Raw genomic sequence first — 23,989 nt, forward strand, 5'->3', positions numbered from 1 at the left:
ATTTAGCGCTCCAATCACCTCCAGGGGCGATAAAAGCCAAGTTTGCCATTGGAGGCGATATTTAGCGCCAGGCGCTAACCTTTGCGCCCGGCCGATAATCGCGCCCCAAACGGGGCGATACTGAATTTTTCCCCCCTTATCTTCTCAAAAGTGTTTCCACTTATATTTTAGAAAGAAAAACTTACATTTCTACAGCGCCTTTCATGACCTCAAGACATCCCAAAGTGCTTTACAGCCAATGAAGTACAGGCACTGTTGTAATGTGGGAAACACGGCAGCCAATTTGCGCACAGCAAGCTCCCACAAGCAGAAAGGTGATTACGACGAGATAATCTGTTTTCAGTGATGTTGGTTGAGGAATAAATATTAGCCAGGACACCGAGGAGAACTCCCCTTCTCTTCCTTCAAATAGTGGTCGTGGGATCTTTTACATCCACCTGAGAGGCAGACGGAGCCTTGGTTTAACATCTCATTCGAAAGACGGCACCTCCGAAGGTGCAGCGCTCCCTCAGTACTTGCACTGGGAGTGTCAGCCTGGATTATCTCTGGAGTGGGACTTGAACCCACAACCTTCTAACTCAGAGGTGAGAGAGAGATACCCAGTGAGCCAAGGGTGATACCCGGGTGGATTATTGTAGCTTCTGGTTCTGTCCCTTGGCGATAAAGCATCCCCTTTGTCTTCAACTTGCGTTGGGCTTCCAACAGCAGACAGATTCATTGAACAATCAGGGAACGAGTAGCAGCTAAGCAATTTCTTCATGTGTTCGTCCAGACAGTGGACCATTCAACAGAAGCGAGGCTGACCCTGATCTTTCCCAGTCTCCGCGCAGGCACGGATGGATGGGTGAGCATTGGGAGCAGGAACCTATGTTCATCTTTCCCTCTCTAGCCCATGGGCGCTGGAGCCCAACGGTAACATAGAAACATAGAAGATAGGAGCAGGAGTAGGCCATTCGGCCCTTCGAGCCTGCTCCGCCATTCAATGTGATCATGGCTGATCATCCAAATTCAGTACCCTGTTCCTGCCTTTTCCCCATATCCCTTGATCCCTTTAGCCTCAAGAAATATATCCAACTCTTTCTTGAATATATTTAATGAACTAGCCTCCACCGCCCTCTGTGGCAGAGAATTCCACAGGTTCACCACTCTCTGGGTGAAGAAATTCCTCCTCATTTCAGTCCTAAATGGCTTACCCCTTATCCTTAGACTATGACCCCTGGTTCTGGACTCCCCGGCCATCAGAAACATCCTTCCTGCATCTAGTCTGTCCAGACCTGACAGAATTTTATAGGTTTTGATGGGATCCCCTCTCAATCTTCTAAACTCCAGTGAGTATAAGCCCAATCGACACAATCTCTCCTCATACGTCATTCCTGCCATCCCAGGTATCAGCCTGGTGAATCTTCGCTGCACTCCCTCCATGGCAAGAACGTCCTTCCTCAGGTAAGGTGACCAAACTGCACACAATACTCAAGGTGCGGTCTCACCAAGGCCCTGTACAACTGTAGCAAGACATCCTTGTTCCTGTACTCGAACCCTCTTGCTACGAAGGCCAACATACCATTTGCCTTCTTAACCGCCTGCTGCACCTGCATGCTTACCTTCAGCGACTGGTGCACAAGGACACCCAGGTCTCTTTGCACTTCCCCTTCTCCCAATCTATTGCCATTCAAATAATAATCTGCCTTCCTGTTTTTGCCACCAAAGTGGATAACCTCACATTTATCCACATTATAGTGCATTTGCCATGTTTCTGCCCAATCACCCAACCTGTCCAAATTGTACTGGAGTTTCCCGACATCCTCCTAGCAGCTTACCCTCCCGCCCAGCTTTGTGTCGTCTACAAATTTGGAGATATTACATCCAATTCCCTCGTCCAGATCATTAATATATATTGTGAACAGCTGGGGTCCTAGGACCGATCCTTGCGGTACCCCACTAGTCACTGCCTGCCACTTGGAAAACGACCCATTTATTCCAACTCTTTGCTTTCTGTCCGCCAACCAGTTCTCTATCCAAGTCAATACCTTGCCCCCAATCCCATGTGCCTTAATTTTGCACGCTAATCTCTTGTGTGGGACCTTATCGAAAGCCTTCTGAAAGTCCAAATACACCACATCCACTGGTTCTCCCTTATCTATTTTACCAGTTACATCCTCAAAAAATTCCAGTAGATTAGTCAAGCATGATTTACCTTTTGTAAATCCATGTTGACTTTGTCCGATCCTGTCACTGCTTTCCAAGTGCTCTGCTATTACATCTTTTATAATAGACTCCAGCATTTTCCCCACTACCGATGTCAGGCTTACCAGTCTATAATTCCCCGCTTTTTCTCTACCACCTTTTTTGAATAGTGGGGTAACATTAGCTACCCTCCAATCCATGGGTACCATTCCAGAGTCTATCGAGTTCTGGAAGATGACCAGTAATGCATCTACTATCTCTAGGGCCACTTCCTTAAGTACCCTGGGATGTAGACCATCAGGCCCTGGGGATTTATCGGCCTTCAGTCCCATCAATTTTCCTAACACCATTTTCCTACAAATACTGATTTCTTTCAGTTCCTCTCTTTCATCAGACTCTATGTTCCCCGGCATCTCTGGGAGGTTATTTGTGTCCTCCTTTGTGAAGACAGAACCAAAGTATGTATTTAGTTGGTCTGCCATTTCCTTGCTTCCCATTATAAATTCCCCTGATTCTGACTGTAAGGGACCTACGCTTGACTTCACCAATCTTTTTCTCTTCACATATCTATAAAAGCTTTTACAGTCAGTTTTTATGTTCCCTGCTAGCTTACTCTCATATTCTTTTTTCCCTTTCTTAATTAATCCCTTTGTCCTCCTTTGTTGACTCCTAAACTGCTCCCAATCCTCAGGATTATTGCTTTTTCTAGCCGCATTGGACCGCATTGAGATCAGGCAATGCATCAGTAGTTCAGAGATGGAAGCTGGAACATCCCAGGTCTGTGTGGTTCAGTGTCGGACGTGACGCTTGCTAACTGGGCCATCGGGAAAGCATCCTGAAGGAATTGTATTAAGGAGCGCTCCTTCTAGCAGCTATTCAATGTAAAGCTAATTATTCCAGTTTGATTATGCAGTTGTTTCATTACAGAAACAGCCTACAGTGCTCTCCTCTTCTCTTTAATTACTGAATACAGAGCAAGTGGAAATCTGCCTTATATTGAACCAAATTGGAGTTTAATGATCCAAACTGCTGATCTGAATCCTTCCACCTGGTGCCACATTTTAATACTGGAATATTTAATTCTGTGATTTCTCCAGTTCTGTTCTTTATACCTGTAGCAGCCATGGGTCAGTGTGTAGCACTTTTGCCTCTGAATCCAAAGGTTGTGGCTTCAAACCCCACTCCCAGAACAGGGACTTATGAGGAAAGGTTGAGCAGGTTGGGCCTATACTCATTGGAATTTAGAAGAATGAGAGGTGATCTTATTGAAACATATAAGATACTGAGGGGGCTCGACAGGGTAGATGCAGAGAGGATGTTTCCCCTCGTGGGGAAATCTAGAACTCGGGGGCACAGTCTCTGAATAAAGGGTCGCCCTTTTAGAACTGAGGTGAGGAGGAATTTCTTCTCTCAGAGGGTCATAAATCTGTGGAATTCTCTGCCCCAGAGAGCCGTGGAGGCTGGGTCATTAAATATATTTAAAGTGGAGATAGACAGATTTTTACAAGAAAAGGGAGTGAAGGGTTATGGGGAGCAGGCGGGGAAGTGGCTTTGAGCCCAAGATCAGCCATGATCTTATTGAATGGCGGAGCAGGCTCGAGGGGCCAAGTGGCCTATTCCTGCTCCTATTTCTTATGTTGCCCAATGGGACTGTAGAAATGCCGTTTGTGGGATCTTGCTGCGTGCAAATTGGCCTCTCCTTTGCCTACAGAGCTGCAATTCACAGCAATTCCTTGTGTGTGTGTGTAGTGCTCCAGGACAGCTCCCAGAGATGTGAGAAGGTGCGATATAAATACAAGCCGCCCTTTGCTACAGAATCTCTGCGGCCAATTGCTGAGATCTTGGCTGAGATTAAACCAACTCGGCGAATGCCAGGAATGGGAGCTGGAAAATGCAGTTCTGTTTGGCAGGAAGCAATGTCTTCCTCTCTTTTATTTTGGTCTCTCATCGTTCCAATGTTAACTATCCCATAAATAAAACAGGGGGTTGGTGCAAATGAGGATTTCGTATTTATATCATGGTAACTTATGCATAGCTTGAGCCAGTGTGCTCTGTGGCACCGGCTCTTCGGCTGTTTTCTGAATGCCAATTTTATTTCCCATTCAGACCATGTTACAAATATCCTTGATTAAACTATAACTCAGCTCATCCCAAATGTCACAGTGATGCCACATTTGCATGGTAGCAATTGTGTTAGACTAACAAGGATCAAATCTATTGATAGATCAACTCAACAAGTTGCCATGGCAACCTTGCATTAATTATGTTCCTATAAACTCAAGATATGAATTCTTCTTAGGCAGTCCCTCGGAACCGAGGATGACTTGCTTCCACATTAAAAATGAGTTCTCAGGTGACTGATGAGTCCAATGCGGGACCTACAGTCTCTGTCACAGGTGGGGCAGATGGTGGTTGAAGGGGCGGGTGGGTGGGGTGCTTGGGTTGACGTGCGCTCCTTCCACTGCCTGCGCTTGGCTTCCGCTTGTTCCCGGCGAAGAGACTCGAGGTGTTCGGCATCTTCCCGGCTGCTTCTCCTCCACTTTGTGCGGTCTTGGGCCAGAGATTCCCAGGTGTCGGTGGGGATGTTGCACTTTTTCAAGGAGGCTTTGAGGGTGTCCTTGAAGCGTTTCCTCTGCCCACCTGGGGCTTTCCTGCCGTGTCGGAGCTCCGAGTAGAGCGCTTGTTTTGGGAGTCTCGTATCGGGTAGAATATGAATTCTACCTTCTCCCTATCCGCCATCGCACCACTTCCTGCTCTGATTCATCCTTTCCCAAGCTTTCGAACCACTGGTATTTCTGAATTCCCTCAGTTTCTCCTTCCGACAAACTACAATCTTTTAAATCCCAAGTTTAGCATCAAAACTAACCGAAACTTGCTGATTTACCTCAACTTACTTCCAATTCCTTTCAACCTTGATGGTGTCCTGCACAATGCGTCTTGTGATTTAACAGAATTGCTAAACTTTGGGAAAATAATTCCTGTTTGTGGTCCTCACAATTCCATGCCCCCCACCCCGGCAAGGAATGGTTAATTCAAAGGGCTCAGCCAAATTCTTTCCCAGCAAGCCAATAGGACTTAAGAAAGTAATGAAGTGTGGGATACTAAAATGTCATTCGATCTAGCACAGCCATTCATGTAACGGAGAATAAACCACCTGTTCTATCATTAACTTTCCAATCATTCAACCTCCTGGGTCACAGTCGTCCTAACATGTAATGGTAATAAAGCGAAACTCAAGAATATCTTCACACACTTCCACTTCCACAAGTGATGTTTGGCCAATTGATTCCCATGGAAGATACTCCCATGGTTCAAGAAGCACAGGAACCATCATATTCATCCACTGTCACCCTGACCAGACCAGGTCAGTCAGTCCCACCCCTCCCTCACAGGGGCAGCGATCCCCGGTACGCACCCTGCGACACCCTCCAGACCGCGCACTGCGACCCCCCCGAGTCCGCGCCCTGCAACCCCCCCCGGACCGCGCCCTGTGACCCACCCCTCGGACCGCGCCCTGCGACCCCCCCGGACCCCCCCCCCGGGTCCGCGCCCTGCGACCCCCCCCTGGGTCCGCGCCCTGCGACCCCCCCGGACCGCGCCCTGCGACCCCCCCCTCGGACCGCGCCCTGCGACCCCCCCCAGACAGCGCCCTGCGACCACCCCCCCGGATCGCGCCCTGCGGCCCCCGGTCCATGCCCTGCGACCCCCGGTACGCGCCCTGCGGTTACCTGGCCGAGTCCCCAATGGAAAGTTGACACTTCTATACTTCCGAGAATTGTTCACTTCTATCTAAATTGACCTGTTAATACTTGAAAACTCAGTGTGGTTGATATTTGGTCATTAGATGAAGCAAAATCTCTTCCCTTATTTTAATGGACACATTAGCCCACCTACTGTAAATGGGTTAAAATCTCTGTTGAAATAAGGGAGAGAGGAATTTCAATACAAATGATTTGTCTTCGCGCGATAGCGGCTTATAGGCTTACAGAGCTTTCCAAAGACACCTTGGGCCAGAACATTGCGACTTGTGACCTTATGGACTTGGACACAACTCTCTCGGGACAATCCCTGATTCCCTCCAATTTCCAATTTCGGGTGAAGTGTTGAAGACAGATGAATGAAGAAATTTATTGAGACGCTGAAAGTAGGGACCACATCGCCAGCAGGATTCGCAACACACAGGGTCGGACCTGATCCAGCAGGCTCCATACTGAGCATGACATCTTCAATCAAAAAACACTTCTATTTCGTGCCGGACAATGTGGTCAGTTCCTGGGAATCCGGCCGCTCGTTACAGGAGCTGAACCTGGTCGCAATTTTGTACCTTCTGGTCCTATCGCTACATCCCAGGTGCCGAACAGTCACATTCTCTTCATACCTGGCGTCAGCTAAAGAATCAGCAGCTGAGGAACAGAGAGAAAGAGAGACGGGACCATCCAGCTCCGAGATCTGAAAGGCGGAATCTTCAAACTGTGTCCAACACTGGTCAGACTGTCCTACAAGTTGCTAATCAAATTCTATCAGACAGCCTCCAAATGGTGGTTCCTCCCTACAGTGACTTCTTTCAAAGCCCTTTCCCTAGGGTTGTGAGGTGTAAAGGGGGAGAGAGACTGAAGACAAAATTTTTTAGACTTCTTCCCCCAGTTCAATAATATTACAAAAATGGTGAAGCAGCAGAGAATCTCGTGTGGCATTGGTCATAGTGATCAGAAGATTATGCTGATGTATAATGGCTGTTGTGTCATGTAACGCACTGCGTACCATCACCCAATCCCCCGCCATCAACATCCTGGGGGTCACCATTGACCAGGAACTTAACTGGACCAGCCACATAAATACTGTGGCAACAAGAGCAGGTCAGAGGCTGGGTATTCTGCGGCGAGTGTCTCACCTCCTGACTCCCCAAAGCCTTTCCACCATTTACAAGGCACAAGTAAAGAGTGTGATGGAATACTCTCCACTTGCCTGGATGAGTGCAGCTCCAACAACACTCAAGAAGCTCGACACCATCCAAGACAAAGCAGCCCACTTGATTGGCACCCCATCTACCACCTTAAACACTCACTCCCTCCACCACCAGCGCACCGTGGCTGCAGTGTGTACCATCTACAAGATGCACTGCAGCAACTCACCAAGGCTTCTTCGGCAGCACCTCCCAAACCCGCGACCTCTTCTACCTAGAAGGACAAGGGCAGCAGGCGCATGGGAACACCACCACCTCCAAGTTCCCCTCCAAGTCACACACCATCCTGACTTGGAAATATATCGGCCAATCCTTCATCGTCGCTGGGTCAAAATCCTGGAATTCCCTCCTTAACAGCACTGTGGGAGTACCTTCACCACACGGACTGCAGCGGTTCAAGAAGGCGGCTCACCACCACCTTCGCAAGGGCAATTAGGGATGGGCAATAAATGCTGGTCTTGCCAGCGACGCCCACATCCCATAAACGAATAATAAAAAAAGGCCCACTGATTTACAATGACCAAATATGTGAGGGATGCATTTGCTTGTTGATTTGTGTCCCTAGCACCCACTCTGGACTGAATTGTTCAATTTCTGAGCTCAGTGTCTGGATATTTCGGGACACCCTAAGGTCTGATTATAAAATACACTTTCCCTGTTGGCGTCTCTGTCTCATGACGAGAAGCTCTTCATTAGTTCTTGAGGTTTTCAATGAATTTTGACCAGCAGCTAAATGAACATTAAACCTCTAATTCTGATACAGAATTATTGAATTCTATGGCACAGAAGAAGGCCGTTCAGCCCATCGCACCTGTGCCACCAGCTCTCTGAAAGAGCTATGCCCTCGATCCCATTTGTAGTGTATGTAACTGTTCTACCTTTAAGAGAACTATTGTATGTAACCGTCCACCTTTAAGAGAACTATTTTAGGTGTGGCACTACTTTATCTTGGCTGCTGTATACTGTAATACCGACGGTGACCACACCGGTATATAAGTGCTGTGTCAGGATTTATTGGGCAGATTCGCCCTGACCTTCGAATAGTAAAGTCCTGTTAAAGTTACTCTTGTAGTCTGTGTATTAATTCGACATAATACCTACAGACTTTACAGTGGCGACGAGTTCGATCTTACCCTGCGGCAACAATACTTCCGAAGCAGTTAACGAGCGTCGAGAAGAGGCACCCGCCCTCGTCGTTCTGCTGAGAGAAAACTCGAGTCTGCAGAGCAAGGAAGAAGGAAGAATTCAGACACGAAGCCTTCCATCAGCAACAGGCACTGATTGTCCCTTCTGCCACGGTGGTGAGTGAGCCGATCAGCACGAGAAGCAAGTCGGCCACGGTGACTGTGAGTAAAGGGAAAATAAAAAAAATAAACGGAGGATAAGGGCGGTGAACTCGACCACGGTCGGGGGAAAGGAGCCGGACAGAAGTCGGGCCCCGAGGCGCTGAGACTGGGGCAGCGTGGAGCACGGAAGCCGCGGTACAAGCGGGCTGGGAGACGCAATGGCGTCGTGAGACAGCTAGACCGCGACCGGCGAAAAAGGCCGGGCAGCTACCGAGGCCACGAGGCGCTGCGACCAGGGTCGTAAGGCGCGGGAAGATATAAAAATAAATAAACCGCGGTGAACTCAGCCGCAGCCGGGGAGGAAAGCACCGGACTGCGAGAGGGCTGGGAGGCGCGATTGGAGTGAAAAAGGCCGGGCAGCGACCGAGGCCACGAAGCGCTGCGACCGGGATCGTAAGGCGCGGGAAGATATAAAAATAAATAAATCGCGGAGAACTCAGCCGCAGCCGGGGAGGAAAGCACCGGACTGCGAGAGGGCTGGGAGGCGCGATTGGAAGCCGCTGAGGGAGAGACAGAGCCCGAGCGAGCGGGAGAGACAGAGGGAGACTGAGCGAGATCCAGCCCAGTGGCTGAAACTGTTCGCCGTCAACGGGTTGTACCCAGCGCCGGTTGCCCTGCCGAGAAAAGGGAACAAGGAACGCACTGAAGCCGACGCGCAGGCTGCGAACCCCGAAAGCCAGCGGTCGTCGCCCGAGGGAAAAGCTTACACCTCCCGCCAGGGGAAGAAACGCGGGAAGCCGCCAGTAGGCGGGGAAGAAGACAGAAGCGGGAAACCACCATTTTGAAAGTGGGCGGGGAAAGAAGACAAGCGCGGGAAACCGCCATTTTGAAAAAAAAGTTAAAGAAATATTTCGTTGTTGTTTCTCAGGAAGAGTGTGAAGATGCCTAAGCGTAGTAACATCAACGGTTTCGATTCCGATGTGGAAGATTGGGCCACGTATGTAGAACGCATCGAGATATATTGTAAGGTCAATAAGATAGCAAATTATGACAAAGCTCTAACCTTACTAAACTCAATGGGTGCGAAGACATACGGGTTATTGAAGCATCTTCTATCACCAGCTAAACCGGCGGATCAGTCTTTCGCTAATATTGTTGCTGTCCTGAAGGATCATTTTAACCCCGCACCGCTGATGTTAGCGGAACGATCAAAATTTTACGTGAGAACGCAACGAAAAGAGGAAAGCAACGCGGAGTACCTGGTTGAACTGCGTAGGCTAGCAAAATACTGTCAGTTTGGGGTAAATCTGACAGAGGCACTGAGAGACAAGTTCGTGTGCGGGATGTCGAAGGAAGGAACACAAAAACGACTGCTCGAAGAGAACGATCTTACACTTGATAAGGCTGTCCTTATTGCAGCATCGCACGAAGCTGCAGCGAGAGGCACGGCGGAAATGCAGCGGAAGACAGCGGTACTCAGTGTGGATCAAATGACTTCGGGTACAACGAAATGTTATCGTTGTGGGAAGACAACACACGACCAGAACCAATGCTGGTTTAAAAACCAGGAATGTAGAAAATGTGGCAAGCTTGGTCACATAGCTAAGGTATGCCGGTCAGGAAAGAAGACCAGCAATAATAAGTCACCGCAGAAGAAATACAGAAAGGTACATAAGGTGACTGGGAAGAGTCCAGATGAACAGAATTCGGACTCAGACTCCAACAGCAAGGAACTGGGTAGTCTGAGGATTCACAATGTGAGTAAATAAGCTGACCGACAAACTATCTGGGTCACACTACAGATTGCAAAAGTCCAAGTGAAGATGGAAGTGGACACCGGATCGGCGTTGACGGTCATGAATAAGCAAGATTACAAAAAGTTATTCAAACATATTCCCCTACGGGATACGGAGATAGTATTGCAGACATACACGGGGCACAGAGTATACCCCATCGGAAAGATAGAAGTCAAGGTGAGATACAAGGACAAAGATCACCAAGGGATGGACATGTATGTGCTGCCCAAGGGAGGTCCACCACTTCTGGGACGGGAGTGGATCAGGAAAATAAAGATAGACTGGCATTCACTAAACACAATGACGGTAGATTCCGGAAAGGAAGATGTCAAACCTGAACGGTTGTCCAGAATATTGGACGAAGCTAAAGAGGTATTCCAGCAAGGACTGGGAACACTGAGAGGAATTAAAGCAAAAATCAAGATTGCAGAACATGCAAGCCCAAAATTTTTCAAAGCCAGATCGGTACCTTACGCGATACGACCTGCTGTGGAGGCAGAACTGGAAGAGCTTGAACGTTCAGGGGTACTGTCTAAGGTGGACTGGAGTGAGTGGGCCACGCCCATTGTTCCCATCATGAAGTCTTCATCAAGTAACAAGCCAGGGGGACCGGGAAAGGTCCGCATCTGCGGAGACTTCAAGATCACAGTTAATCCGGTGCTTCACACGGTACAATACCCGCTTCCGCGGATTGAGGATATCTTTGCTTCATTGTCTGGTGGGAAACACTTCACCAAGATAGACCTGGCACAAGCATACTTACAAATGGAAGTTGAGGAAGAGTCGCGCCAGTATCTCACAATCAACACGCACAGAGGCTTGTATCGTTATAATAGACTGGTTTTTGGAGTAGCTTCGGCTCCAGCAATTTGGCAGAGGGCCATGGAGCAGGTCTTACAGGGTATTCCAAGCACGCAGTGTTACTTGGACGATATCCTGATTACGGGAGAAGACGAGGAGGAACACCTCACAAATTTGAAACTGGTGCTCACCAGGTTGAAGGAATATGGCCTTCGAGTTAATCGCCAGAAATGCGAGTTCTTCCAGAAACGGATCTCGTACTGCGGTCATGTCATTGACCAAGAGGGGCTGCACAAGTCACCTGACAAGATAGAAGCTGTCGTGAAGGCCCCCGCTCCGGAAAATGTATCACAGTTGAGATCGTTTCTGGGGTTGATTAATTATTACCACAAGTTTCTGCCAAATCTATCCACGGTGCTGCATCCGCTGAATGCTCTGTTGCGGAAAGAAGTACCATGGAAGTGGAGCGAGGACTGTAAGAAGGCCTTTCGCAGAAGCAAGGCGTTGATTACCTCTGAGGAAGTGTTGGCTCATTTCAACCCAACGTTACCTCTTCGTCTAGCTTGTGATGCTTCCCCTTATGGAATTGGAGCAGTACTTTCACACAAGTTACCAAATGGCTCGGAAAGGCCAGTCGCATTTGCGTCCCGATCATTGACCTCCGCTGAGCGAAATTATGCTCAGATAGATAGGGAGGCCCTCAGCCTTGTGTGGGGAGTAAAGGAATTCAATCATTACCTGCAGGGCAAGAAGTTCACATTACTGACAGACCACCAGCCGTTGGTGTCCATATTCAACCCTAACAAGGCCGTTTCCACTATGACAGCGCAAAGGCTACAGAGGTGGTCCGTGTTACTTGGGGCACACCAATATGACATCGAATACAAAAGGTCCAAACAGCATGGAAATGCTGATGGGTTATCGCGCCTACCGTTGCCAGTAGTAGAAGAGGCGGCTACAGTGGACCCGGTAGAGATGTTCCACTCATCCATAGTGGAATGTCTACCAGTAACAAATTCGATGATCGAAAATGAAACAAGAAATGACCCGACTCTCTCACGAGTCTACGATTTAACAGTGGAGGGATGGCCAGCACATGGCGAACCAACGCTGCCCGCATTTTCGCAAAGAAAAGAACAGCTGTCAGTGTGCCGAGGAACCTTGATGTGTGGATCTAGAGTGGTGATTCCACCCAAACTTCAGCAGAAGGTGCTAAAGGAGCTTTACGAGGGGCATCTGGGTGGAGTGAAAATGAAGAACCTAGCAAGAGCGTTTGTGTGGTGGCCAGGTATTGATGGAGACATCGAAGAAATAACCAAGAGCTGTCTAGGATGCCAGAAGGTCCAAAACGCGCCACCACAAGCTCCTCTGCATCCATGGGAGTGGCCCTCATCTCCTTGGCAAAGGGTACACGTCGACTTTGCTGGTCCATTTATGAACTCAATGGCCTAGAAATTCAGTTGGCGCCGCGCCAGGGCTTTAGCGCCGGAAAGTTAGCGCCGGCGCTAAGTCCCCCTGCGCGCGCCAAAAATTCAGTAGCGCCGCGCCCAAACGGCTGCCGGCGCTACTGAAGGGTGTTTGCGCCTGAAAATGGGCGCTACCTGCCGCATTGCAGCGCTATTCCGGCGCTGCGGCGCCCGATGCGGTGCGGCAGGCTCGGGAAGTGCAGGCCTCCTCCTTCAGTTAAGGAGGAGCTGCCTGCACCCGCCCGCTGGCCGGTAAAATCTTCACAAAAATGAGCCCGGCACCTCGGGGAAGTGCCGGGCTCGCAGCCCAGAAGCATCTGTTCCGCGGGGGGGGGGTGGAGGAGTCCGGGGAGGGAGGTGCGGGCAGGCGGCCGGCGGGAAAGCGGCCAGCCGCCGCGCGACCTTAATGCGCCGGCGCAAACTCCTGTAAGACTCGGTTGCCAGAGTCTTAGTTGCGGCTGCCACGGGCGAGGCGGCCGCAACTCAATTTCGGCGCTGGGGCCCGTCACCACGGCAACCGGGACGCTGCGCACACCGATGACGTCATCGGTGCCGGCGCAGCGCAACCGGTCTACCGCCGATGGTAGGGCCCCAGGGAATTTCTGAACCGGCTGTAAGTCCAGCGCAATGACCTCTAGCGCCGCAAAATGGGCGCAAAGCCCACTCAATTTCTAGGCCAATGTTTCTAATCGCGGTGGATGCACACTCCAAGTGGCCGGAGGTAATAAAGATGTCCTCCACCACCACGGAAAAACCATCACAGTATTAAGGACCATATTTGCCAGGAATGGGCTGCCGGAACAGATCTGTTCTGATAATGGACCGCAATTTGTGTCCGAAGAATTCAGGAAGTTCTTAAAAAGGAATGGGGTCAAGCACTACACGTCAGCCCCATACCATCCCGCCACCAATGGATTAGCTGAAAGGTTTGTCCAGACCTTCAAGAAGGCCATAAAGGCCATGGGTAATGAAGACATCAACCTACAACATAAGGTAGATAACTTCTTGTTGGCGTACAGGAATGCAACACATGCGGTCACAAACCAAACTCCCGCCATGATGTTTTTCAATAAAAGACTAAGATGCCGGCTGGATTTGATTAAGCCAAACGTCAGAAGGGACGTAGAGAACCGGCAATTTCAGGGCATGAATGAAAGGCCAACTAGATCCTTTCAGATAGGTCAACAAGTTTTGGCCCGGGACTACCGTACCGAGAAATGGCAGCCTGGAACTATTGGGAAAAGGCTAGGGCCGCTGATGTATACCGTGGACATTGGTGACAGCATAATAAGGCGCCATGTTGACCAGATCATAGGGTCATCCACAAAGGACCAACCTACTCCACAACCTTACACGGCTAATGTTGAAGCAGAGATACCCAGAGCACCTACCTCCGATCTGGTAATACTGGAATCAGATGAACCTGACACTGTCCTTCAAGCCGAATCGACCTTGCCAGAAGAACCTACTACCCCACCGAAAACTACTACACCACCGAGGCGTTATCCGGACAGAGTCAGGAAGCCTCCAGAGAGACTGAATCTGTGAACTGCTTTGCATAAGTTGTATATATGTTATGATGTTATGTTAATGGGGAATAAGTATGTTGTAAGCTAAAAAGGGAGGATTGTAGTGTATGTAACTGTTCTACCTTTAAGAGAACTATTGTATGTAACCGTCCACCTTTAAGAGAACTATTTTAGGTGTGGCACTACTTTATCTTGGCTGCTGTATACTGTAATACCGACGGTGACCACACCGGTATATAAGTGCTGTGTCAGGATTTATTGGGCAGATTCGCCCTGACCTTCGAATAGTAAAGTCCTGTTAAAGTTACTCTTGTAGTCTGTGTATTAATTCGACATAATACCTACAGACTTTACACCATTCACCTGCCCTTTCTCTATTTGGCCCATCGCACCTGCGCCAGCTCCCTGAATGAACGGCCCACAGTCCCATTCCCTTTCTCCATACCTCTTTTTCCAGCTATCCTGGATTCTGCTTCCACCGCTGTGTCTGTTGGGGCATTCCATGCCTTAACAATCCTCGCTGCCAAATCAATTCCTCCTGGGCTCTGCCTTGGTCCTGTAGTTACCAACTCACCAACTAGTGCAAACAGTTTTTGCTGATTTATCTTCATAGAAATTTAGAGTACCGAATGAGGCCATTCAGCCCATCGTGTCTGTGCCGGCCGAAAAAACTCTCCAGCCTAATCCCACTTTCCAGCTCTTGGTCCGCAGCCTTTCAGGTTACGGCACTTCAAGTGCACGTCCACGTACTTTTTAAATGTGATGAGGGTGTCCCTGGCTTCATTTTGCATAGAGACTTTATTTCCTGTGGATCTGGTGGAATTCCCTCCCTAAACCTCTCCGCCTCGCTACCTCTCTCACCTCCTTTACGACGCTCCTTAAAACCTACCTCTTTGACCAAGCTTTTGGTCATCTGCCCGAATTTCTCCTTATGTGGCTCGGTGTCAAATTTTTGTCTTGTAACACTCCTGTGAAGCGCCTTGGGACGTTTTACTACGTTAAAGGCGCTATATAAATACAGGTTGTTGTTGTTAATTGAATAGCTCTTTCAAACAGCCGGCACAGACACGATGGGCCAAATGGCCTCCTTCTGTGGCGGATCATTCCATGATACCATTGGTGGCAGAACCTCTCTCCCTAACATCCTTTCCCTTGTTATATCTCCCCATTTGTTGTTGAGTATTTGTTTGCACTGGTGATATTCTACAGATAATTTCTGGACTCCGTATCAACGCATCAGCATGCAAAAAGTAGTCCGCTTCACAGCTTACCTTCAATTCAAACCAGCTGGAGTCTGCATTGAGCACCACTAATAAATCTTATATATCAATAGGCCTCAATTTCGGTCCAGAATTAATCGTTGCAATGACAACAGCGCTGTCAAAGCAACAGAAAAAGGAAATTGTTCCAGGGGTGTTCTTGAGTGACAGGAGCAGATATGCTAATCCAATTGGGGAGTGTACTGTATGTCAACAAGCCTTGAAATAAATCATCTTGTTGAGTTGCAGATCTAGCTTGTCAACAGACACTTGCAATGACATGATACTCTCCCATCTTACTCAAAAAAGAGATAGCAAGTGACATGTTTGGAAGCCTGGTTTTTTTTTGTCTTAGCAATCAACCTTAGATATCGGGAAATGTCATCAACATATTCATACCTAATGGATTATGTTGACAGTTCATTTATTTACTTACATGTGGATTTCTTTTAGGGGCTAATAGGATGACACGATTTGAATAAAAGCAAAGAGTTCTCCTGATGTCAAACCCAACATTCTTCCAACACCAACATAAGGAAACTAGAATAACTGGTCATTTGTCGCATTGCAGCTTGGGGAACCCCGCTGTGCACGAGATGGCTGCTCTGCTTGCTCACATGATAACAATTGCGGCCCTTTATAAAGTGATTCATTTGTGCCTAAAGCGCTTTGAGATATTTGAGAGTTGCGATAGGGGGCCTCGATAAACGCAGCTCCGTCAATCTTCACTGTTATGGCGATGTTACCGGTAGGATTCTCACCGTTTTGCTAAGTTCAAAACCAGATAGTGGGCGGAATAGGGGGATAGTCAGGGAGTTACCAGGGGCAACTCAAGAAACTGGGCCTCTTTTTCCATTGGAACAAAGAAGAGATCTGATGGCGGTGTTCAAAATTATGTGGGACTTTGATACAATGCATGAATTTCAACAATCATTGGAGGAACGCAGAGATCTGGACAGGTTGGGTGATTGGGCAGATGCAATATAACGTGGATAAATGCGAGGTTATCCACTTTGGTCGCAAAAACAGGAAGGCAGATTATTATCTGAATGGCAATAGATTGGGAGAAGGGGAAGTGCAACGAGACCTGGGTGTCCTTGTGCACCAGTCGCTGAAGGTAAGCATGCAGGTGCAGCAGGCGGTTAAGAAGGCAAATGGTATGTTGGCCTTCGTAGCGAGAGGGTTTGAGTACAGGAACAAGGATGTCTTGCTGCAGTTGTACAGGGCCTTGGTGAGACCACATCTTGAGTATTGTGTGCAGTTTTGGTCACCTTATCTGAGGAAGGATGTTCTTGCCATGGAAGGAGTTCAGCGAAGATTCACCAGACTGATACCTGGGATGGCAGGAATGACGTATGAGGAGAGATTGGGTCAAATGGGCTTATACTCGCTAGAGTTTAGAAGAATGAGAGGGGATCTCATTGAAACTTATAAAATTCTGATAGGACTGGACAGACTAGATGCAGGAAGGATGTTCCCGATGGTCGGGGAGTCCAGAACCAGGGGTCACAGTCTAAGGATAAGGGGTAAGCCATTTAGGACAGAAATGAGGAGGAATTTCTTCACCCAGAGAGTGGTGAACCTGTGGAATTCTGTACCACAGAAGGCAGTTGAGGCCAATTCATTAAATATATTCAAGAAGGAGTTGGATATATTTCTTAAGGCTAAAGGGATCAAGGGGTATGGGGAGAAGGCAGGGACAGGGTACTGAATTTGGATGATCAGCCATGATCTCATTGAATGGCGGAGCAGGCTCGAGGGGCCGAATGGCCTACTCCTGCTCCTATCTTCTATGTTTCTATGTATCTCGGGGGGTTGTAGGGCTGAAGGAGATTACAGAGATAGGGAGGGGCGAGGCCATGGAGCGATTTGAACAGTTCTTCAGTTAAGAGGGCACTAGTCGTGCTGCACTGCTTCATTTAAATGAACAATTTTAGCGCAGTACTGCTTCAGTAAAGGGGACAGAGCTCATATCATGCAATACAATGCCCCTCCCTGCGGCAAATCCATCCTTTGCCTCTGTTCATAAAGCCAAGGATCCCGTGTACTTTTTTTACAGCCTTCTCAAATTATTCTGCCGCCTTCAAAGACTTGTGTACGCAAACCCCCAGGTCTCTCTGTTCCTGCACCCCTTTAAAATTGTACCGTTTAGTTTAGATTGCCTCTCCTCATTTTTCCTTCCAAAATAATCACTTCACACTTCTCTGTATTAAATTTCATCTGCCATCTGTCTGCCCATTTCACCAGTCTGACTATGCCCTCTTAACATGTGCTTTCTGTCCTCTTCACTCTTTACTACATTTCCAAGCTTTGCATCATCTGCAAACTTTGAAATCATGCCTTGTATACACAAGTCCAGGTCATTGATAGATATCAGAAAGAGGAGTGGAGGAAGTGATTATTTAGAAAATTGGATTTTTTTGTGCTCAGCCTCAGTTTCAAGTTGGTTTGTATCTTTTAATGTTGGAGTGACCTCTACTGAAATGAGAATGCAAGTGAACCTCAGTTAAGGGCAGGATCAGGCCTGCTGTTATTCTACCTACAGTAGAGTAGGCTCTTGCAACTCGCTGTCCAGGTTCACACATGAAGGTTGGTGACAAAAAACAAATCGGAGAATGTAGCGAAGTGAACCACACTCCTCGAATAAAGATTCAGATCAACTTGACACATTTTATGGGACAGCACACATGAGTAATAGAAACAAGCTATATGTTTATATACTCACCCATAGGAGGCCCATCGGGGGCTAGGGGCAGCACCATTCCAGGCTGTTCCTAACAGAGGGTTTCATTACATATCTAAACCTTTCTCCTTTCTTGAAACACACCTTCTTGTACTGTTCCTTTTTCTGCAACTGTCATGTATACTAGAGGCCCCAATTCTTATCTATACCACTCCTCAAGGCCACTGAATTCTGTGGGCTAGATTTTCAGTATAGACAGTTTTGGGGCGCTAACCTTAGCGCCCGCCCGAAGTTAGCGCCCGCCCCAAAGTAGCGCCCCGTTGCCGGAAATTCAGTGGCTTCGCCCTAAGAGATTGGTGGAGCGCTAAAAGAGGCGTTCCACTCCTATCTTTAGGCGCTAAGCCGGCGGTCCAGAGGGATAGCGCCCAGGCGGGGCGCAGCGCGGGTGCGGTCATTTTTGGACTGACAGCAGACCCCGTGGCGCCGACCAGCTCTTAAAGGGGGAAGGGACGAATTGGTCTGCTGCCACGCCCTGCACACTGCAGCCTTGCAAAGAGGCCTCAACACTGCTGCTCAGCCCCAGGGAGTCATGGCAACGCCAGAGAAGGCCCGTCAGCGTGCCCTGCGCTTCTCAGAGGGTGATCTGGACATAATGGTCACAGCTCTGGAGGTGAGGCGCAAGATCTTGTTCCCAGAGAGTGGGAGGAATCCAACCCACCACGACTACACCAAAGCCTGGAAGCAGATCGCCCAGAGGGTGACGTTCACCGGCGATGCCCCCAGGACCCACAAACAATGTCGTAAAAAATACAACGATCTGACCAGGATTGTGAAGGTGAGTAGCCTTTCCAGTCTCCTCCTCATTCTTGCATGTACACCTGACATGATGGGCAAAGGGAGCTGAAAGTCCTATTGGCCAGCCCTCAGCCAGCAGCATTGGGACAGTCATGAGCATCACATGGCCATTCGGCACTCTACACTTTGTCCAAGCTATTCCACCATGGGAGGCAGTGCACACTACATCAGGGCTTCACTCTGTCCACGCTATTCCACCATGGGAGGCAGTGCACACTACATCAGGGCTTCACTCTGTCCACGCTATTCCACCATGGGAGGCAGTGCACACTACATCAGGGCTTCACTGCGCACTTACAGCCCGTCCTTTCTCTTGCAGGCTAAAGTAGCGTTTAATCGCCAGGCGCGTGCCAGGGGTGGCCGCGCCAAGCTGCAGAAGCTCACTCGGCTGGAGGAGCGCGTGTGTGTGCTCATGGGAGCCCGTGTGATTGTCCCCACAGCGTGCGGAGTATCCGACCCTCCACTGCCCGGCAATGGTAAGGACCTCGCCTTTTGGCCCTCTCGCGTCGCACTGGCCCATCCGAGCTACCTCCTTTGCCACTGTCCCACCAATGCGCTGAATGCCACCAGTCCTAACTCCCTCGCTGACGCCGTCTCCTCACTCTGAAGCTACTCTTGTGCATTCCTGCTTTCAGCTGGTGACGACCAGGACCCTGAAGCTGCCAGTGACAGCACCTCCGACCAGGAGGAGGAGGAGGAGCAAGCCGGACCTTCGGGGGAACAGTCACGTCCCGCAGGAGAGGAGGAAATGCTTGACACCTCCTCACTGGACGAGTGCCTGGAGGAACTGTCGCAGGGCAATGCAGCTTCTGGGACCAGTGGCGTCCAGCCACCCAGGAGCCATGCGCGTGGCCCGCGGCCTTCCCCCCAAAGGGGGGAAGGATCAGAGGGGAGTGCTGCTGATCGGCACACTCGCCGCCACCAACGCAGCAAGGGTCCCCTAGTTCGGCCCCCTCCTCCCCAGCGGGAGAGTCGCGACTCCAGTCCGGACACCTTCACCTCGGAGGAGGTGCGGAAGCTGGATAAGATGGCCGAGGATTCGGACCGGCGCCACACGGAGCTCATGAACGTGGTGGGGCGCATGCCTGAGGCCATCGAGTCGCTGGCGACCAGTGTGCGCGAGTTCGGGGCAGCAACTGCCGCGAGTGGCCGCATGCTGACTGATGCCGTCAAGACCCTGGCGGCTGTGATGCACGCGCACACCAGGACCACAGGGGCACTCACTGCTGCCACACGCGCTGTCTCAGGCAGGCATCGCCAGGGCAGCCGCCGCGCTGGACCATCCCAGCAAGCCGCCCCTCGGCTGATTGTTGCGGATCCTGCAGTGCGGGCCCGGCCGAGTGCCACCGCGCCACAGCACCAGCCAGCGCATCCCAGACGCCAGCTGGCCCACATTGCGCCACCCGTCGCCGCCATTCCCCCACTGGGGCGTCAAGGGCAAGCGGCTGCAGCTGATGGTGGCCAGGCTCAGGTGCGCCACTCAGCAGACGGCCCCTCGAGGCCCAAACGCCGTGTAGGCCGCCCCCCAGCGGCATCTGGCGGAAGGGCATCTGAGCCTCAGGCGCCTTCCCCCAGCCTCGCAGCAGCCACTGGGCAGAGCTTGCGAAGGAGCAGCAGGCCGGGCAGGGGAGGCAAAAGGCTGGGCAAGGTCTCGCCCTCGCGGGCCACTCAGTAGAGGGTGTGGGCAGCTTTCCTTTTATATGGCGGTGGCCATCTTTATTTTGCCCATGGTTGTGTTGTTGGAGGGCTTATTTTTTGCGTTAGGCCGACGTTGAGGCCCGGTTTGAAGAAAGGTGGAGTGACTCCTCCCCAGTTTGTGGGAGTGAGTCGTTTGGTGGGCTTTTTGTGGGGCCCGTTTATTGTTTTGGGGGATTCATGTGGGAAGGGCTTTTCATTTTTGTGTAATAAAAAATTATCTTTATTCATGCAGTCTCCATGGTTGTTCTTCTTAGTGTTTGTTGGCTTCGCCGGCTGAGGGCTTGCGGAGCGGCTGCATTCATCTTCCCTCATGGCCCCTGGCCATTCCCTGACAGGGGGCTTAGAAGTACCGTGTAATAAGGTGGCGTCGTGCGGCCCTTGGCCCTGGTCGCTCCCTCCTGGGAACTGACTCCTGCTCCTCCTCCTCCTCCTCCTCATGCTCCTCCTGCTCCTCCTCCTGAGGTGCTGGTCCAACGTCAGGTGGCAGTGCCTGAGTCCTGCGGATAGCCAGGTTGTGTAGCATGCAGCAAACCACCACAAATTGGGAGACCCGGTCCGGCGAACACTGGAGAGCTCCTCCGGAGCGATCAAGGCAGCGGAACCGCTGCTTGAGGACCCCAATAGTTAGCTTGATGATGTTGCGGGTGGTTTGATGGCTCTCGTTGTAGGCCTCTTCAGCAGCGGTCCTGGGCGCGCGGAGCGGGGTCATGAGCCAGGTGCACAAAGGATAGCCTTTGTCCCCGAGTAGCCATCCTCTTGGGGGAGGCTGTGCCTGGAACATGTCATGCACAGTACTCTGCCGCAGGATAAAGGCATCGTGGCTGCTGCCTGGGAAGCTGGCATTGACTGCCATGATGCGCTGCTTGTGGTCACACACCAGCTGCACATTCAGAGAATGGTAGCCCTTCCTGTTGCGATACTGCTCGCCATGCTCCAGAGGGGCCCGCAAAGCCACATGCGTACAGTCAATGGCGCCCTGCACCAAGGGAAATTCCCCGAGTCTGGAAAATCCCAATGCGCGCTGATGCTGGCTCTCCAGGGCCATGGGGAAGGAGATGAATTGGCTTCTCCTTCTGAACAGTGCTTCGGTCACCTGGCGGATGCAGCGATGCGCGCCGTACTGGGAGATGTTTGCTATGTCCCCAGCAGCGTATTGGAAGGAGCCGGTGGCATAGAAGTTCAATGTCACCGTCACCTTCACTTCCACCGACAGAGACGTCCTACACCTGAGCTTTGGCCGCAGATCTCGGCGAAGCAGGTGGCAGATCTCTGCAATCACCTCCTTTCGGAATCGGAGCCTTTTAACATCGCGCGGCACTCATGTTTAGGTAGGAGCGCTGCTGGCGGTATAGCCTGACTGGGTAAGGCCTACGTGGCCGACGCCTGTAGCCCCCTCTGCCTCTAGCCAGGGCTGCCCCTCTCACAATGCGTCTGCGAGCCCTACGGACATGGAGCTGCAGCTCCGCGTTGGCACCCCATGCAACCCCCACCAAATCCTGGCAAACACTCTAATTTCCAAAAGGCCACTTGCAGCGCTCTGGCCTGAGTCCAAAAATACCTGGCTCTTGCTGCTTGAAACCAGTTAGCTATCCTCCTTGTTGTGTCTCCAGAAATGCGTTGCACAAGAGTGTTTTCTGAAAAAAGGCTGGCCTTTATACTGGAGAGTACGTCCCCTTTAATTTGCGCCCCCCGGGGCCCGCGCTGGTTGTGTTGCGTTCCTTTTTCCAAACGCTCCGGCCGCCAGCCGCACAATGGGGCGGTCCGACTGAAGTTTGGAATCGGGGCGCACAAAGGGCGTTGCACGAGGATGTGACGTCATTTTCTGCGCGCGCATCCGGGCGGGCGCTAAACTTTGCGCCGGCGCTAACGGGCAACTTAATTTGGGGCGGGGTGCAAACTGCGCTGCGCCCGGGCACAACACGCATAGCGCCCGAAAATCACTTCTCTTAAGGCGCTAACTGCTGGCGCAAGCGACTGAAAATCTAGCCCTGTGTTCCTTAACTTTTATTATACTGAACTCCTCTCTATTTTCCTACATACTGTTGTACTTACTTGACTAACGCTGGCACTATCTCCTCACATTGTTCACCTTGTGGTTATCTAATTCTGAGATTATCTAACACTCATTCTAGCCCTATCTAACAATTATTCGATTATATTTAGAGTTAGCTACCCTTTACACCAGTGGCCCTTGTTCTGTTTTATCTCAGTCTCTCTGCCAGCCACGTTCAGCTAATCTTTCATGCTCATTGCTGTGTTCCTTCACGTCATTTGCTAACTATCCCATCACGCTCTACGCTTATGCCAAACCATTTAGCCGGTCATGGTGCACAATCCTACAGATGAGAATCACAGGGGAGTGTGTTTCCAGTATTATTACACACCAGGTTTAAAGAATGTCGGTAATCAGTATTGACTGAGAGTTTCCGTGGAGCCCAGCTCCACAGGTGTAAATCCATCGGATGAGCACTGGAAATCCCGCTTACGTGGCAAAGGTGCGGCGTTAGAGTGGGAGCGGCTCCAAGGAAATACGTGGCCATTGTCTTTCCTCGTGATTTAGGATAACATTTGAACCCTTTGCGAGGTTATTTCTGTACATTTCTAAATAAAGATTGAGCAAAGCTCTAGTTTTAAAGTTCAGTTCAGTTCACTTTGTGTCAGCCGTGACTCAGTGGGAAGCACCCTCGCCTCTGAGTCAGAGTTCAAGTCCCACTCCAGAGACTTGAGCATAAAATAAAATCTAGACGGACACTTCCCAGTGCAGTATTGAGGGAGCGCTGCACTGTCGGAGGGGCAGTACTGAGGGAGCGCCGCACTGTCGGAGGGGCAGTACTGAGGGAGCGCCGCACTGTCGGGGGGGCAGTGCTGAGGGAGCGCCACACTGTCAGAGGGGCAGTACTGAGGGAGCGCTACACTGTCGGAGGGGCAGTACTGAGGGAGCGCCGCACTGTCGGAGGGGCAGTACTGAGGGAGCGCCGCACTGTTGGAGGGGCAGTACTGAGGGAGCGCCACACTGTCGGAGGGGCAGTACTGAGGGAGCACTGCACTGTTGGGGGGGCAGTGCTGAGGGAGCGCCACACTGTCAGAGGGGCAGTACTGAGGGAGCGCTACACTGTCGGAGTGGCAGTACTGAGGGCGCGCAGCACTCTTCGGAGGGGCAGCACTGAGGGAGCGCTGCACTGTCGGAGGGGCAGTACTGAGGGAGCGCCGCACTGTCGGAGGTGCCGTCCTTCGGATGAGACGTTAAACCGAGGCCCCATCTGCTCTCTCAGGTGGACATAAAAGATCCTGTGGCACTATTTCGAGGAAGAGCAGGAGAGTTGTCCCTGGTGTTCTGGGGCCAATATTTATCCCTCAATCAACAACATTAAAACAGATGATCTGGTCATTATCACATTGCTGTTTGTGGGAGCTTGCTGTGCGCAATTGGCTGCCACATTTCCTACATTGCAACAGTGACTCCACTTCA

The sequence above is a fragment of the Somniosus microcephalus genome, chromosome 34, assembly GCF_052327205.1.
Source record: "Somniosus microcephalus isolate GS21.2 chromosome 34, FLI_Smic_1.0, whole genome shotgun sequence".
NCBI classification, from domain to species: Eukaryota; Metazoa; Chordata; class Chondrichthyes; order Squaliformes; family Somniosidae; genus Somniosus; species Somniosus microcephalus.